Source organism: Trichechus manatus, unplaced genomic scaffold, assembly GCF_000243295.1.
Source record: "Trichechus manatus latirostris isolate Lorelei unplaced genomic scaffold, TriManLat1.0 scaffold00031, whole genome shotgun sequence".
Classification (NCBI taxonomy): domain Eukaryota; kingdom Metazoa; phylum Chordata; class Mammalia; order Sirenia; family Trichechidae; genus Trichechus; species Trichechus manatus.
The window spans coordinates 19641845-19646819 of record NW_004443967.1 but is presented as its reverse complement, the minus strand read 5'-3'; positions in this window follow the sequence as shown (position 1 = coordinate 19646819).

Sequence of the window (4975 nt, the reverse complement as noted above, 5' to 3'; positions counted from 1 at the left end):
CTTAGCGATTGCCCCTGGGCGCCCGGTACCCTCTGTCTGACAGGTGTTTGGACAGGGGTGTGATTTCTGTGCTTGCCACAGGCGCTATTTTCCATAGACACACCTCTGTCAATGGCTGATCTTTTGGAAGTAGATCACCAGGCCTTTCTTCCTGGCCTCTGGGTGGGTTCCCTTCTGTGAGTAGCCCAGCGCTTGGCCGTCTGCACCACCCGGGAACTCCTCCAGGTCACCAGCAGGGTGTCTGTCGAGGTTGGAGGAGAGGAGTGTTACGTGCTGGGTGCCTGATTTAGGACTTGTGGTTATCTGACATGGGACGAGAGGGTCCCCATGTGAACGCTTGCTCCGTGGGTGTGTGTGGGCTGCTCCCCAGGCCACCCCAGCACGACCTGGCCCCTCTGGAGGCCTGGAGAGCAGAGCTTTCTCCAGGAGCCCCAGCTCCACGTCCAAGAGGAGGCCCACCCCTAACAGCACCCTTCAGGGAGGGCTCTCTGGGGCCCGGCCCTGTCCCCCGCTTGCTCTGTCTGGGAGGAATGCAGGTCCAGGAGCCTGCTCTGAACCTGGCTGCACCTCTCACTAGCTGGACACCTGACCTTGGCCGGTCGACTCCTAAGCCTGTTTCCCACGGGCAAAACCAGCATGGAGACGGCGTTCTGCAGGGTCCGGGGCGGTTTCTGCATAGTGTGCACGGGGCTCACAGCAGAGCCTGGCCTCCAAGGGGTGCTGCCCCCATCTCATCACTTTCCTCTCTCCAAGGAAGCAGGAAGCTGGTCCTGGCCCTGCACCCAGAGGAGCCCAGTCACAGGCGGCTGGAGGGCAAATGTGGAGCCAGGCCACCCCAGGCCAAATCCTAGCTCCACTGGGTGCCAGCTGTGTGACCTGGACCAGTGTGCTGAGCCGCTCCTCGGTTTCCCCATCTGTGAACCAGGGCTGGTAACACCAATGCCTGCCTCGTAGTGTGGTGAGAATTAAATGTTAACACAGGGCCTGGCACATAACGAGCACCAGGCGCAGGCTGTGGCTACACTACAGCATTACAGTGGCAGTGACCCCAGCAGGAAGGCGGACAGAACAAGGGATCCCGGAGGACAGACAGCCTGACCAGGTGGAGGGTGAAGAGCTGGATAAAGTTTAAAGACTCACTAGGAGGCAGTGGTCATGGTTCTTCAACAGAGCCTTCAGAAGAGAACACAGGCCGGCTGTGACCCGCATCACCCTCAGATCCCACTCTAACATGGGGCAGGCTGCACAGGCCTGGGCCCCCACGTCACACAGTGCCCACGTTCAGAGGGCCCCAAGCTTAGTTGAATGCTCTGCTGGCCCCCTCCTTAAATTGTTCGGTTTTGTCCTTGAACTCGTGTGCTGTGGGTGAAGCCCCCCGGGACGGTGGAGCGGCCCTGAGCCGAGCAAGCTCGTGCAGTGAGTGTGCCCGCCACACTTCCCTCCGCCTCATCCACACGCAGCACTGGTGGGTGACACCCCACAAGCCCAGGACTCCAGGGGCCCCCAGGCATGGGTATCCAGCGAGACGCAAAGCAAGTGCAGGTCAGCGTCATGTCTTCGACCAAGAAGCCGCGGTGCTAAACTGGTTAATTCCCCAGATAAAATTTGATGTCTTAAGAAAAGATTAAATAAAATCAACTACTTATATTTGATGGAGCCCTGGTGGCACAGTGGTTAACAGCTCAGCTAACCAAAAGGTCAGCAGTTCAAATCCATCAGCCGCTCCTTGGAAACCCTATGGGGCAGTTCTGCTCTGTCCTGTAAGGTCACTATGAGTCAAAACCAACTCAACGCCAACGGGTTTTTAGACGAGGATGGGGAGCATGTTATGTTGCCAGGTGCCGACGAGCTGGCTTCAACTCTCGGTGACCCACGACTAACAAAACAGAACGTCGCCCAGTCCTGCCATCTTCACCGTCATTGGTGTGTGTGAGCCCATCGAGGCAGCTGGTGTCACTGCGCCTCACTGAGGGTCTCCCTCTTTCTTGCCGAGGTCTTTTACCATCATAATTTGCTGACTCCTGGCACGTGATTCTTTAAAAAGCCACGATACCCCTAAACAGCAATGTGGAAACGCCAGCTCCTTTCAGAAGCGATATCCCGTGAGCCCGAGGGGTCTGCCATGGGACCCCGCTGCCCCCTCCCACGGAGCACGGCCTGCCCAGGAGATGCTGCACTGTAGGGCGTCTCAGGGCTGGAGTCCCCTCCCAGCTCCTGGCCACAGAATCAGTGGTTTAAAGTCTTCCAACCGGCTGGGCGCACGCCAAGTACACAGGTGGTGAGCGTGGTCACCATCCTCACGGGGCCGAGCACCCCGTAAAGTGGACTCAACTCCCATCTCCAGAACCCTAGCGCCTATGAACATCTCAGACAGGACTCTAAGAAAACAGCCCCCAAGATTCTGAACCCAGAGTTGGGGTGCCAGTTACAGAAGCTGGAGAGCCACCAGACGCTGCCCTCATCTGTGAGCTCGCTCGCTCTGGTGGGTGAGGCATCAGGAAGTTATGTCAACTTGTACCCGTTTCACAGAAATCAGCATCTGCAATGTGTGTAAAAACCTGAATTTCTCTGCCCAGACCCCCAAAAAAACCCAACTTTTATTTAGGGAAAAAAGGTTTTAATTTTGGTAACAAGTCCCAATGGCCAATTTTAAGAAAACTGACTTTGATTTAGAAATTAAATCAGAAATATGTCTTGTATTTATAAGCTTTTAACTTCTGATTTGACCACTGGGCTAGGTCTTTTTGTACACTGTGCGTCCCCGGGCTGCGAACGTCTGATTTAACGGCGGACTTACGGACGTGTACCTGCCCTTCAAGGTTATGTAAGTTTGCCATCACTTGAAACAACTGAACCTACTCGGAACAATTTCTTCATCACATGGAGCTTTTTAAATCATTGAAAAGGCTTCAAGCCTTTTCTTGCGCTGAAATCTCCCCCCCCCAAAAAAACAAACCTGTTGCCACCGAGTCAATTCTAACTCATAGTGACCCTGTAAGGGCAGAACTGCCCCATAGGGTCTCCAAGGAGCAGCTGGTAGATTCAAACTGCCAACCTTTTGGTTAGCAGCCGAGCTCTTAACCACTGCGCCACCAGGGTAAGAACCGACTTACCTACAAATGCCTGAACACGCTCAGGGACGGATCGTTCCTAACCCAGGGACTGCCTGCGAGTCTTCCCAGTGAGGCAGGTGAGGGTTACCAGAGCCACGGGTTTCCAAGGTACCCCAGTTTCCTTTCAGGGATTAAGTAAACTTATTTTCATGTCTAGAAACTAAACTAAGTGATTAAAATGGGATTTTCTAATTATAAAAATATGCTTACTATTTTAAAAAAGCAGCCCCGATTTCAAATTCCTCAGTAGGATTGAGTAGACAAGTTTGTAAAGACTGAAAATGGCAAGAAACTCTTCTCTCTTGAGCAAGGGATGTCAAGATGGCCGACAAGGCCTGAGGTCTGGGACAGAAGCCGTGAGCGAGCCGGGGCGCCCCCTGGTGACTGAGGGCGGCTCTGAAAGTCTCAGCTGTCCCAGGAAGACCCATCACGGTGCATGCTGGCAGAGTGGCCCACAAGGGACATGTACATCATCAGAGCAAGTTCCAACACGTTTATCCACCTGGCATCCTCAGACAAACCCACTAAACCCTCGGGCTTCAGGAAGTAAACCAGCAATGAGACAGCTGTCCGGCTGCAGTGGGTGGGTCTAACTGCCCCCCCAAAGCACGGGCAGGCGCCACCGTCCTGGCAAGTCACCGCATGTCGCATGGCAGGTGTGAAAAACAAACCAAGCCAGCTGCTGTCAGTGGACTGACTCACAGGAACCCCGTGTGTCAGAGCAGAGCTGTGCGCCACAGGTTTCAATGGCCGAGTTTTCAGAAGTGGATCACCAGGCTTTTCTTCCGAGGTGCTTCTGGGTGGACTCAAACTTCCAACCTTTGGTGCGTTAACCACGTGTGGCACCCAGACGGCCTCATCACTGGTACACTGCTGTTGTGAGCCATTAAGTCGATTCCAACTCATAGCGACCCCATGTGACAGAGCGGAACTGTCCTATAGGGTTTCCTAGGCTGTAACTTTATGGGAGCAGACTGACAGGTCTTTTCTCCTACAGAATGGCTGGTGGGTTTGAACTGCCAATCTTTTGGTTAGCAGCTGAGTGCTTAACCATTGTGCGACCAGGGCTCCCTCATCACAGGTATGAAGACAGTTTAATTCCACACGCCTTTAATGGCGAGGCGTGGTGGTCAAGGCAAGCTTCGGGTATGGGGCCCCAGAGTCTTAGAATCTCAGCTGCAAGCCTTCCGCTAAGACCTTGAGTGAGTTCTTCTTTATCTCCGAGTCCCTCATCTGCAAGTGAGAATTCTACCACCTACCTTAAACATTGGTGTTACTTTTTATTACAATTCTTTATAACAAAGCAAAATTAGAGAAGAAAAAACACCCAAAAAAGCATAACAGCAGCTCATTCCTGCAGGCCCCGACCCCTTTCCTGGCAGCAGTTACCTGCAGGCATGAACACTCAAGCAGGGAAGTTCCCGGCTCTTCCTGTCCGAGGGCCCTCTGGGTCCTGTTAACAGGCACTTTCCAGAAGGGCCATCTTGACAGCATGAGGTTTGGTTTTCCCAGGGTGACAGGCAAACGCGGTCACAGGCAGCTGGCCATCACCAAGGGAAGGCAGCCAGCACTACCCGAAGCACCCCACAGATGCGGGTACTTTTACCCCTCCACACCCTCCAGGGTGCTGTGATCGTCCACCTCACGCCTAAACCCCAGCAGACTGCTGCGGTGAGCTGGCAGCTGGCAGAACAGGGACGGGGATGCTGGCCCTCAGCGGCACACGAATGCCGCTCGGACCCGGGTGGGCCCAGCTCCTCCACCCACACGCCAGGCAGCACTTACCCTGTTCCACCCAAACCTCCAGGCAGCACTCCCCGCGGCCCCTCCCACCACACCCACATCCAGGACGCTGCCAGCTT